At 45.6% G+C, this 13709-nt stretch overlaps 1 protein-coding gene across 7 annotated transcripts in view; it reads left to right on the top strand.

The window, feature by feature from the left end:
* LOC121535225 (E3 ubiquitin-protein ligase RNF220) overlaps positions 1–13709 on the top strand; it is a 169958-nt gene that overhangs the window by 22586 nt on the left and 133663 nt on the right. The window lies entirely within an intron of this gene.

The following is a 13709-nucleotide window of genomic DNA, read 5'->3' as shown; positions in this document are numbered from 1 at the left end:
TAGTTACCCAGCCTCTCTCTGTACTAGTTACCCAGCCTCTCTCTGTATTAGTTACCCAGCCTCTGTCTGTATTAGTTACCCAGTCTCTCTCTGTATTAGTTACCCAGTCTCTCTCTGTATTAGTTACCCAGTCTCTCTCTGTATGAGTTACCCAGCCTCTCTCTGTATTAGTTACCCATCCTCTCTCTGTATTAGTTACCCAGCCTCTCTCTGTATTAGTTACCCGTCCTCTCTCTGTATTAGTTACCCAGCCTCTCTCTGTACTAGTTACCCAGCCTCTCTCTGTATTAGTTACCCAGCCTCTCTCTGTATTAGTTACCCAGCCTCTCTCTGTATTAGTTACCCAGTCTCTCTCTGTATTAGTTACCCAGCCTCTCTCTGTATTAGTTACCCAGTCTCTCTCTGTATTAGTTACCCAGTCTCTCTCTGTATTAGTTACCCAGTCTCTCTCTGTATTAGTTACCCAGCCTCTCTCTGTATTAGTTTCCCAGTCTCTCTCTGTATTAGTTACCCAGCCTCTCTCTGTATTAGTTACCCAGCCTCTCTCTGTATTAGTTACCCAGCCTCTCTCTGTATTAGTTACCCAGCCTCTCTCTGTATTAGTTACCCAGCCTCTGTCTGTAGTGGTGCTTTTGTTAATCATTGGAGTCATAGTAGCTATTCTAAGGTATTCTTAGGGCGGCAGTTAGCCTAGTGGTTAGAGAGTTGGGCCAGTAAGGTCGCTGGTTTGAATACCCGAGCTGTCAAGGTGAAAAATCTGTCGATGAGCCCTTGAGCAAGGCACCTAACCGTAATTAGATCCACGGGCGCAGTACTACTATGGCTGACCCTGTATAACAACACACATCTCACTCCCTATGGCTGACCCTGTATAACAACACACATCTCACTCACTGCACCTATCCGGTGTATGTGACAAAAAAAAAATTCAAACACCTAACATCTTTACTCTCATTCTATTCCGTTTCAATTCTCCAGTTCTTCTTTCTTTCTTTCTTTCATTCTTTCTTTTCTTTTATTTGTTCTTAGTTAGTTGACATTGAGGTGTCGGGTAGATAAGAGATGTAAAGCAGGCTGTCTGTCTGGTCGTGTTGAGTGTACCACACCTCATACCACACCACCCCGCACCACACCACACCACACTACACCACACTACACCACACCATATCACACCACACCACACCGCCTGTTCGTGTCCAGGCGCCTGCAGCCGGTGCTTTTATACGCCAGTAAATAGGTCCATAGGGGGGTAGTAACCAAGGAGCCGGGAGGAAATTGTTCAAGTAGGCACTTAACCAGCAGCCCCACCAGTCTCCCTCCCTCCCACTCTCTTATCATGATGGCTTATACTGTTGTTCTCAGTTGTCTTCTAACAAGGCTTTTGACATAATTGAATACAGTAGCCCTGCAGAGTGGCGATAAGTGTGTGTGTTTGCGTGTTTGAGTGTGTGTAGGCTATGTGTGTCTGTGTGTGTGCGGAGATGAATGGCTGTATGTGTGTGGGAAGATGAATGACTGTGTGTGCATGCATTCGTACATGCGTGTCTGTGTGTATAAATGCGGATGTGTGTCTGTAGTGTCCATATATGCACATCGGTATGTAAGTTTATTGCTCAATTCATGCCCTCCTCCTTCTCTTAGTATCCTGTGCTAATCAGAGGCCACGTGTGAGAGCCCAGCATGAGTAAACATGCAAATGCAGCAATCAGTAAACACTCACTGAGCTCATGACATCAATCAATGGCCTTTTAAAACAGCAATTTGATAATTACAATCATCAATGCTCCCTGCAGTATTCATTACCAAGCAAGCACTGATCTCAATAGGGTTCCCCTCCATTTCCCTCTCTCTCTCTCTCTCTCTCTCTTTCTCTGTTTTACTCATCACTTCTTCATATTATCTTGTCAACTGGCCTGAGGTGTTTTGATAAAGCTTAATAGAGATGGATTTATTTGGATACATTTTAGAATTATCGTGTTTTGTAATATTAAGATTAGGAGCATTATCTATGTTGACTCCTGTAGGGTTGTTAAATGCTAAACCCGCTGTTCAATTTGTGTGTTTGCATTTTTTATGTAAAAAAGGGGAAAGGGGGTACCTAGTCAGTTGCACAACTAAATTCATTCAACCGAAATGTGTCTTCTGCATTTAACCCAACCCCTCGGAATCAGAGAGGTGCGGGGGGCTACCTTAATTGACAAGTTATGATTAAAATGATTACTTAATCCCAATGTAATATATTTGTCTTTGGTATCGTTTGGTCAGTTTCCAGTAATACATTACTGTTATTTCTCCAAAACAAATGTTGCTCTTTTAAACAACCTCTGTTCAATTTTTTTGTAAGAATTGATATAATACATTTACACATCTTAGTAACGCAAAGTGTGAGACAATTCCAATGGTTAATTTGGTGATTTGCATACTAGTGCAGACAGCAGTTTTCTTTTCATTATGATGGATTAGCTAAAATTATTCCACAACTGTAGAAAATCAATTTAATTCTTCACTTGTCTCTCCTTTCAAAATACTTTCTTAGATGAAACCGTAGCGTCAGAAGTATGAGACACGGTCCTTGGGTTTCATCTTGTTCAGTGATCAGTGATTACGTTGTCTCATCTGGCCTTCTTTGAGAATCGTGATGCTTGTCGTTACTGCGGGGGCGCGGGGAATTGCGCAGAAGTTTATTTCTGTGACTCATCAAAGGGAAACAGCGGCCGTTTGACTAACCCTCTCAGTGTGGGGTCCACAATCATCTCAACCAGTGCCTCCCCCTTCCCCCCCAACCATCAAAGATGAAAACCGTCCCTGGGTTGCTCCTCAGTGGGTCATTTTCATCATATTTGTTGTGTGTACCAGCCAGCCAAACAGAGACAATTTTGAGATATAGAGCTGAAAATTGTTGCTTTTGAAAATGACACCTGAAAGTGGTGAGTGGGGGGCTAATCTGGGGTGGACTGGGGTCCTAGCTCTCTTCTCTTTACAGAGTGGTCCTGTTTGGCTATGTCTGGCTGACTGTGGCTGGGTCTGGGGTACAGCTAGCTAGCTGTCTGAGTTAAGCCCCGTAACCCACCTGGCGTGGTGTAATCCTGTAGTCATGTCAGACTGCAGCAGGCTCCAGCACTCAGGGTGCTCTGCGGGTTCCATTTCGATGTGGGATGTCTAATATCGCGTCCCCGTGGTAAAATGCTCGGAATTCTGCCATCCTGGAAGGGGGGGGTTCTGAAGGGTCGACGTGTGGGTGGGAGGGGGAGATAGAACGGAGGCAGGGGCTTAGAGGAGCAAAAGAGAGCAAATCTGTCACTTCTCCCAAAGCAACCACCCTTCTAACCTCCATTCAAAGATATATTGATTTTCCAGTGCTCTCTCCAGGGGGAGGAGTGGTGTGTGGTGGGGGAGACAGAGCGTCAGGAGCAACACATTATGGCTCCTCTTCTCTACAAGTTAAACACAGATCCCTAGCTACCTCACTAGCATAAACATCTAATAAGCATAAAGACATGAATAGAACAAAATGTATAAAAGACGTCAACATCTCTGTGTGTGTCTCTGTGTTTGTACCAGTAGGAAGTGTGTGTGTATGTGTGTGTGTGTGTGTGTGTGTGTGTGTGTACAAGTACAAAGCCAGTGTTTCAATCTGTTTCTGGCATAGGGTCTTGTCATGTTGGTCTCAGACAAGCTGATCCAAGCTCTCAGTTCAGAACTCCCTCTAGTTTTCTTTACTGGAAACCCTCCGATAGCCAGGCTGTAGGGATCCGCCTGAGGAGATCCAAGGATCCTTCAGAAGAGGACAAAACAAAGCTAGCATGTACAAAAAAGCAGAGCCAAGGGGAAAGCGCTCCCAGCTCCCAGCATCTCTCTTTCTCAGTACTCCTGTCTTATTGGTCCTAAGCCCTCTCTCTCTTCTCTCTCTGACACTGGACAAGGGCAGCGAAGCAGTAGGAGAGACTAATCTTGGTGAGGAAACTGTTTGTTTAGTAAACCCTGCCAAACCTGCCACCAATGACTCACAAAGTTTTTGATTTTTTTTTAAATGTTACAGTTTGTTTCCTTTAGATGCGTTTAGATTCTGTTCAATAATGCAGGGATTCGATGATTTACTTGCAAAAGAGAGTGGTTTCAGTATTTTCCGTACACACTACATTAGGTTTAGGGGACATTTACAAATCAAACTGTTATCATTGGTAGTTGATATTGTGAAGCCTCATATACAGTGGGGAAAAAAAGTATTTAGTCAGCCACCAATTGTGCAAGTTCTCCCACTTAAAAAGATGAGAGAGGCCTGTAATTTTCATCATAGGTACACCTCAACTATGACAGACAAATTGAGAAAAAGAAATCCAGAAAATCACATTGTAGGTTTTTTTATGAATTTATTTGCAAATTATGGTGGAAAATAAGTATTTGGTCACCTACAAACAAGCAAGATTTCAGGCTCTCACAGACCTGTAACTTCTTCTTTAAGAGGCTCCTCTGTCCTCCACTCGTTACCTGTATTAATGGCACCTGTTTGAACTTGTTATCAGTATAAAAGGCACCTGTCCACAACCTCAAACAGTCACACTCCAAACTCCACTATGGCCAAGACCAAAGAGCTGTCAAAGGACACCAGAAACAAAATTGTAGACCTGCACCAGGCTGGGAAGACTGAATCTGCAATAGGTAAGCAGCTTGGTTTGAAGAAATCAACTGTGGGAGCAATTATTAGGAAATGGAAGACATACAAGACCACTGATAATCTCCCTCGATCTGGGGCTCCACGCAAGATCTCACCCCGTGGGGTCAAAATGATCACAAGAACGGTGAGCAAAAATCCCAGAACCACACGGGGGACCTAGTGAATGACCTGCAGAGAGCTGGGACCAAAGTAACAAAGCCTACCATCAGTAACACACTACGCCGCCAGGGACTCAAATCCTGCAGTGCAAGACGTGTCCCCCTGCTTAAGCCAGTACATGTCCAGGCCCGTCTGAAGTTTGCTAGAGTGCATTTGGATGATCCAGAAGAGGATTGGGAGAATGTCATATGAAACCAAAATATAACTTTTTGGTAAAAACTCAATTCGTCGTGTTTGGAGGACAAATAATGCTGAGTTGCATCCAAAGAACACCATACCTACTGTGAAGCATGGGGGTGGAAACATCATGCTTTGGGGCTGTTTTTCTGCAAAGGGACCAGGACGACTGATCCGTGTAAAGGAAAGAATGAATGGGGCCATGTATCGTGAGATTTTGAGTGAAAACCTCCTTCCGTCAGCAAGGGCATTGAAGATGAAACGTGGCTGGGTCTTTCAGCATGACAATGATCCCAAACACACCGCCCGGGCAACGAAGGAGTGGCTTCGTACGAAGCATTTCAAGGTCCTGGAGTGGCCTAGCCAGTCTCCAGATCTCAACCCCATAGAAAATCTTTGGAGGGAGTTGAAAGTCTGTGTTGCCCAGCGACAGCCCCAAAACATCACTGCTCTAGAGGAGATCTGCATGGAGGAATGGGCCAAAATACCAGCAACAGTGTGTGACAACCTTGTGAAGACTTACAGAAAACGTTTGACCTGTGTCATTGCCAACAAAGGGTATATAACAAAGTATTGAGAAACTTTTGTTATTGACCAAATACATATTTTCCACCATAATTTGCAAATAAATTCATAAAAAATCCTACAATGTGATTTTCTGGATTTTTGTTCCTCATTTTGTCTGTCCTAGTTGACTTGTTCCTATGATGAAAATTACAGGCCTCTCTCATCTTTTTAAGTGGGAGAACTTGCACAATTGGTGGCTGACTAAATACTTTTTTCCCCCACTGTAAACATTGTATAAATACCATGATTATAATACCCTGTTTTCCTTTAGAGGGAGTGTAGCTAAGGCTCCTTAGTTCCTAAAGCTATAGCCCACAGTGTGTCTTCCAACAGATGTAAACCCAACGTTCACTTATAAAAAAGACTGACTTTGCAGCAATGTCACAGCAACAAACATTCTTGTATCATGATCAGTAGAGAGAAGAGGTCAGTTGTCCACTGGGAGTTGACCTTACACGGCAGCGTGGTGCAAGGTCCTTGGTATATGTGGTAATGGCTGACCGCTGGGGCTGCTGGGGCAGAGCTGGACACGCCGGGTCTTCTCGGACATGGGCGGTTCACAGATAGCAGAGTGCATGCTGGGGAGAGGTCCTGCTGGGTTGTGGCCCACTGTTAGTGCTCTAGTTAAATGACCACCAGCTCAGACCAGGTAATGATGATCTGATGGGATCTGAGAACATACTGTGATAATATGAAGTGAACACCGGTGCCCTGGGGGTTTTACTGAAAAAGCAAACAGAGAAGACGAAAGTACATTTGAAAGTGAAATAGATGTAAAAGTGAGAGACTATGGGCCCGACTGGTTTGAGTGTTGATTTTAATTTGTGTTGTACAGTGGAGTGAGTGCGTTCGTGTATACATGTGTGTGTTAATCTGACTTGTCCTCTGTGTTGGTAATGCTTGTAGCTCCTCAGGCCTCTTCTTCCTGTATTAATACTATTCCATCGATACGGCCAGCGACGTGGTTGGGGCTGTCTGGTTTTGGGTGTCCTGCAGCAGGCATCCATCATCCAGTCGGCAGAGCCCCCCTGGCCTTCAATAACCCAACAGAATGCTAATGGTGGCATTTAACCATGGCCTGACAAATTAACCAAGGCTACTCAACAAGGGTTAAATATTCAGCATCCATTCCTAACCTCCTTAACTGGTCTGGCCTGGTGACACAGCTACCTACTGGGTTGTATAGGCTGAGCATGGGGCTGGAGCATGGAGCCCATAGAGATATATAATAATACTAAAGTGGGTATAGGTATAGCCGCGGGAAGTAGGGGTGCTGGGGATGCTGCAGCACCTCCTGATAATATATATATATTTTAAATAATTATAATACAATTCCACAAACTTATTGAACTAGGCCTTAATTACTCCTATATGAGCTGAGAAAAATACTTGTCAGCAGAGCAGAGAAAAATACTCCCGTCGACAGCACCACCACAAAACATCTTCCCGCGGCCATGGGTATAGGCATAAACCTTAATAATTCTAACCTAGAATGTGCTGGATCCCATAGAGATATATAATACTAGAGCGGTTATGTCATAAACCTTTGTAAGTCTAGAATTTGTTCTCTATGTTCTATTTAATTATATGATGAATCCCTTTAAAGCCAACCCACAGAGAGAGGGGATACTGGCCTCTCAGCTCGCCATTATTCACTTGACCATAGAATAGGATATGTTAGCATGTTAGAGAGAGGGTTAGTGAATAGTGATGATACATAGGCATAGTGCATGGTCCCAGTGCACCTTTAAGGATGGTCATGCAGTGGATTTAAAGGGGGATTATGTTCATGCACACACAGGGTTAGAGGAGCTGATCGCTGATCACTTCCCCCTCCTCCTCCTCCTCTACTCTCGCTCTCTGATCACAGATGGCAATGTGTCAGGAGGGAGAGGGTTGGTTACGATCAAAGCCCCCAGCCAATACCCCTCCCTACCCAACCCAGGCCCACCACCCGCTCTCCCTCTCTGGACTGGTCCAAGGCTAGGCCGAGGGTAGGATCAGGGATGGAGCAGCAGGCACTAAGTGTGTCTGCCACATGAAAGCCTCCCTCGGCCTCCACTGTCCTCCCCTCCTCATAGCTAGACCGACCAGCAGCCCAGCTCTCCTGCCCCCTCCTTTTTCCCTTTCTCTCTCTCTCTCCCTCCCTTTCTCTTTCTTATTCAGCTTGTCCATCAGTGGCCTTATAAATAATTCATTGCTCTTTCCCTGATGCCTTGTCACCTTGCCTTCTTATTCGCCACCTTGTCTCCTTCCTCTCACTTCCCCTCCTCTGTTCTCAGTGTAGTGGAACACCCCAGGAGCCCGCTTGTCCGGGACCACACACTCTCTCATCCTCACCCCCCTCTCACCCCCCTCTCCTCCACCTCCTCCTCATCCTCTTCTTCTTCCCTTTCTAGACTCCTGTCTCAGTCAATGGTCATTAAGTCAGATACGGGGGTCCTGGTGGGCTCCATTTGTAGTCTGCTGTGTTTGTGGCTGGTAATTAATAGCATGCCCTTTTAACTGGCCAGTTCCTTTTAGATTCATGTTGTTTTCTACCAAGGGCTCTAGAATTGGGAGGGTGGCAACGGCTTTTTGTTTGATCTTTGCATTCCTTATCATATTGTGAGTTCCTGTTCAGTGGGGAGATGTTGTATATGGATCAGTTTTAAGAGGCGTGGCTTGTTTCTTTAATATTCTCCTCTCGGATGCCTGTGAGGAGGAAGAGTTGAGTTTTTAACTTCTCGGATGTTGAAGGAGTCACTTGATTTAATGCAATGCGCTCCATAGATTAAGGCAAATGGAACATCATTGCCCTCTGGAGAGCCTTGTGGCTAGCAGGCTGTGCAGCACTGTGCTCTCTGCAGACAGGAAGGCAGGAAGGCAGGCACACAGACCTGCAGCAGGCTGGACAAATAGTTTTCCTGAGCATAACCACAGACTTCCTAAACATTCTCATCTCCTCGCTCCTCACGTCTCCTCTTGTCCTCCCAAGGGGCAACTCTCAGCAAGAAAGACTGAAAGCAAAGCAATCGGAGAGCTGTAATCTTGTCACTAATCCATCTCTACTCTCAACAATTGAACACTGAATTAGAATCAGAATTAGTTCAGAACTCTCACTTCTTCTGAACATCAAAATAAAAGTTTGCATTGGAACCCATTAATCATATGAATGATTAATGGTTCCCTCTGTAGAGTTTGGTGTAGTGAGAAATGGATTATAGGCGTCAGAGGGCTGTTAGCCTGCTGTGTGCTGGCTGATGCAGTATGGCCGGCTGTGGAGCACTTGGGCAGAACCCTTGGGACATTGAGATGCAACACAGGGAGGTGTGTGTGTGTGTGTGTGTGTGTGTGTGTGTGTGTGTGTGTGTGTGTGTGTGTGTGTGTGTGAGAGAGAGAGAGAGAGAGAGACAGGTGGGACAGCCCATGCTCTGGGATGCATACAGTAAGCAGGACCTCTCGCTGTGTGTCCCTTCGAGCATATGTGTGTCCACCAAGCCCTCGCCGGCTCCACAACTTCAGATGGGGCTGTCTGCGTTACTCACAGCAATCCCGTCGGGCGATTAAAACAATGTCTCCTTCACTTTCACAGCCAGCCACACAACTGCTATTCTTTATTCAGCTGAGGCCCTGCTCGGTTAGTGCAAAATCAGCAGCGACGCCCTGGCCCATAAGAAGCAGATCAATCAGGGAGCTGGGTGATGAATTAGAGGTATCAGCAGCATGGAGGATGCTAAATTGAGCCGGCAGGATGCCACTCTGCTGCTGGCTTGCTCTGGGGAGCAGGGAGCTGACACCATACAGACACAGCCTGAGTTGTCCTTGTATACCCCCCATCCCCTCCACGCCGCTAGCAGCTTCCTTCCTCTGTACACACCCACAGATCCTCTCTCTCACACAAACACAAATACACCGATTTACACATACACACATAAAACACAGACACACAGCACAAATGTCTGATGACAAGCACAAAGTCCTCTCAAAAGAAGATGGAAGAGCCCATGTGAATGGGGAATTTCCACAAGAGGCCAGACTGAGCATTTGTAGAAGTTTCTATAAGGGTCTAACAAAACAGAACTACAATAACAGTAGTTCACCTATTTATTTGATAGCATCCACAGGTGAGGCACATGATATGGGGCATTCATTTCATATAATATATTTTGTGATAGTCTGGCTTCAAATATGAGTTAATGACAAACAATATAGGACCTTGGAGACATAAAAGGAGGGATAAATAATATTTACACTCTATTTATTATAAGAGGATTCAAAATATTCAAAATATATATAATATTGTAGGTTTGAATAGGAGTCTTTGTATCACTGAGGGGTAATTGTTTTACAAAATGTTAGACAGGTTGGACTGTGAGGAATGTGGTGTCTTGGCTCTAAAGGCCCTCAGGTTAGCAGGGGGCCTGTGGCTCTATCTGTCCCAAGGCACCTTGTATTGCTGTTACCAAGCCCTCGCCGGTTCCACAGCAAGCCCTGTAGGCTATAGGCTTGATGTAGCAGCAAAACTGGGCTCCCCATACGTACCAGATTAAATCCCAGCTCTCTTACATCCTTTTTCTATCTCTCTCTCTCTCTCCTAACCTCTCTTTCTCTATCCGGCACTCAGCTCGTGTGATAAATTCATCGTAACGATGACAGCTTTGTTACTAGGCCGCCCGCCTTGTTTTGGTGTAATTCAAACGACAGATTTAGGACTTTTTTTTTTAAAGACGTCCTGTAATTACATGGGTTTTAGCATATGTAGGGAGAGAGATATGATTCATTTGCAGAGCGACTGGGGAGCCTGGGTGAGAGGGAGATAAAGCACGACAGAGACTAGAAAAAGAAAGAAGCGAGAGGGGGAAAGGAGAGAGGGAGAGGAGAGATATGGTTTGGCAAATAAAAGAGGAGCGCCGTGTTGCTACAAACTGTTCCCCTTATTATGTCTCATTAAAGTGCGAGCTGAGATAAGGCTACACGAGGCCATGAATAAAGATCTATGGCCTCACTGTTCTGTTAGCAGGCAGAGCAATGGGAGCTGATACTGCCTGGGAGCCGTTAGTGGCTCTTTGTGAGCCGCCACTAAAATAATGTCTCCTTTTCTCCAGCGCTGACCCCAGGGAGGGGCCTGAGCGATAGCAGATAGCGGAGAGCCCCCCTGCGCTAATTAGGGGAGCTTTTTAACGAGGACAAAAAGATGTGTAGAGCCGGGGAAACTGACAGGGCCCGTTAATCCAGCTCTATTGTCAGCGCAACAGGGAAACCATGTTGGACAATCACCCTGGGAGACTAGTCATAAATCCTATACAGGCCCCGTTAGCTTACCTTCTCTTCTTCCCCTTGCCTCACACACACACACACACACACACACACAAACACGAGCTCGGACCGACCGCATTGGCTAGATTCTATAAAACAGGGCCCGGGTGATGACTGATGCCTTTCATCACAGAAGCCAAACAAATCAACAGCCAATCACACACAGCGGCATAAGTAGTCATTTGGTCCTAATTACCCAGAGTGCTAAATTACTACCTGGAGTTGTTGGGCTGATTATTGAGGAGGGCCAATCTAATCTTGTGGTGACATGACGCTGCCCAGCTGCTTTGTTCTGTGGTAGAGAGAGTCGTTGTTTGGCTGTCCTGTCCAAGCTCCTCACCTGCTGCCTCTGTAAATCAAAGCCGTGCAACACTATTAGATGCTAATGAGACCACATTGTAATTTCCAAAGGGGCTACTCTAGTCTACTCTGGGTCTGGGCCTGTCTACTGAAGATATTAAGAGAGTTGTGAGAGTAAGGCTCTGCCCCTCCATGATAGAGTAGGCATAGGAGACCTCTATGTTATCCTCCATACAAACACAGTAACACACACAGCCCCGGTCCTGGCCGTCTCACCCCTGCTGGTCACTTGTCATTCCTCTGTCTGGCCTCCCTCGCTCTAACAGGCATGTATATAGGCCCCCTGCAGTTAGAACCGTGGCCTAGTGGTTAGAGCTGTGGCCCACCGAAGGGCCCAAACATGCATCTCTCCTGATAAGCACCATGATTTCCCTAACTACCACTTACGTCCTCAAAGCAATGCCTTTTCACCCCTGATGATAGTGATGATGGGGCTGGACAGCATGAGAGTTGACGGTTGGCGCCCAACAGGCAGCTCTAGATCCCATGGCCAGAGAGGACCTGGCTGGCAGTATACTTCCATCCTTCCTGACTGAGACGATCCAACAGGCACCTGAGTTAAATGTCTGTTCTTCCTCTTCTTAATGGGCCCTATTGACAGTTTGCACAATGAAGTCCATCACCACGTACAGTAGATTAGTACGTTGGACTGCTGCTGGGAAGTAACAACACCTGCCACCACATCTTCTTCAACGCTGATAAATAACTCAGTGGCCGTATGATTCAGTGCTGTGGCCTCCTGCCGACTGGTAATTTGCTGAAATTAAAACTTAATCAAGCATACTGCAGCATTGGTCTTGAATAATTTAGTAGGGATGTTGAGGAGGAGAGGAAGAGAGAGGAGAGAGGAGGGGAGGAGAGGCATCAGGGATACAGGAGAGAGAGGATGAGCAAGTGAGAGAGAGAGGGGAGGAGGGGGAGGAGAGGGAAGGGGGGTGATGTGGTAATAAGGGATACTCTCGAGGGTCATTTTTCTCTCTCTGGGAACCTTGAACTAAACTAAAGCAATGTTTATTAGCAAGCGTCAGTGGATTCATGGTTTAGGTGCTGCAGTAGGCTTGTTCTTTGCCTCTAAACAGTAGCTCTCAATATATTAGAGATAGACAGTACACTTGTGTGCAGATTGTGTGTTGATGTTATTGGTATCAGTTGGTACTGTATCTGCAGCACTGAATGCATCCTGAGTTTGTCTTAGTCAAATAATTTGGGAGCATAATTACTTAGCTCCCCTTAACTTTTAATATCTTCTTTCAAATTTCCCGTCTTTGATTAATTTCTCATCTCCGCAAATGTTTCATTAATACAAAACCCATTAGTCATTGTGTAATGAAATATATATTTGCAGTTGTTTTTTACAAATGGAATTTCTAATCAGTGGATGATGGGGATGAATAGAATAAACATTATTTTTCTTCTGTTCACTTTTTCTCCAGGCTTTGACAGGGTGAGCTGGGCTGGAAGTGACCCTAAGATAACATTAGACTAAATTAGGACCCCCTGATAGTGAGAGAGCTGGCTGAGAGGCATCTGCTGAACTGCCTGAATTGTGTCTGTTAACTGTCTGAGGTATTACAGATCCACCACCACCGTGTTTTGTTTACAGCCTTAGAGGCTTGGTTGTATGAGTGTATGTTTGTGTGCTTGTCTCGATCTCCATCCGAACACACCCCTCTCCTCTATCCTCCTCCTCCCTCTCTCCTCCTCTCCCCCCTCCCTCCCTCCGCGGTCTTCCTCCCGTCCTCCCGACCTGTACTCTGGCAGATTGGCGAGAATGAACTCCTGGTCCAGACATTTTGTGTGAAAGCTCGGGCCTCTCTAATGGAAATGAAGCAGCAGTGACGTACTGTCCCTTTGTGATGGCCCGCAGACTCACATTTTATTAAGTACTCTTTAGAGAGAGGGGGAAACACAAGAGGGGAAAAGTCACCCGGCTGCATGTTAATTAGACCACTCCAAGACACCGAGAAGAGAGGGGAGTTTGTTAAAGGAGAAAGGGGGACTTTTTCAGGCGCTTTTAAAGGACGGGAAACTTTACACGCAAACAAAAAAGCATTGAAAAGAAAGAAAGAGAGAGAGAGAGCTGGTGTTCACTGTTTCCCTTCTTTCTGCTCCCATTCCATCCATACCCACTGGGCACACACTGGTTAAATCAAAGTTGTTTCCATTTCATTTCAATGAAATTACATTGAACCAACGTGGAATAGACGTTGAATGGACGTCTGTGCCCAGTGGGTACTCTCTCTGTGCGTTGGTCTCTGAATTCCATTTTCATCCACTCTCAGCCTGCGGTACCCTTACAGAACACTACAGTTCTCACTTAATATCAACGTAATGTCATTAAAGACTGAAAGAAAATTCATCCAATTGATTCCTGGTAGTGAACAGAAGGACCCATGATACATTGCATGGTAAAACTACACTATTTAGCCTCACATTGTGAAAGCGTGGGAGACATTGGGAAGTGAAAAGCTAG

Source organism: Coregonus clupeaformis, chromosome 21, assembly GCF_020615455.1.
Source record: "Coregonus clupeaformis isolate EN_2021a chromosome 21, ASM2061545v1, whole genome shotgun sequence".
In the NCBI taxonomy this organism is placed as follows: domain Eukaryota; kingdom Metazoa; phylum Chordata; class Actinopteri; order Salmoniformes; family Salmonidae; genus Coregonus; species Coregonus clupeaformis.
The sequence above is the reverse complement of the archived record's forward strand: the minus strand, read 5'-3'. Positions and strand labels throughout refer to the sequence as shown.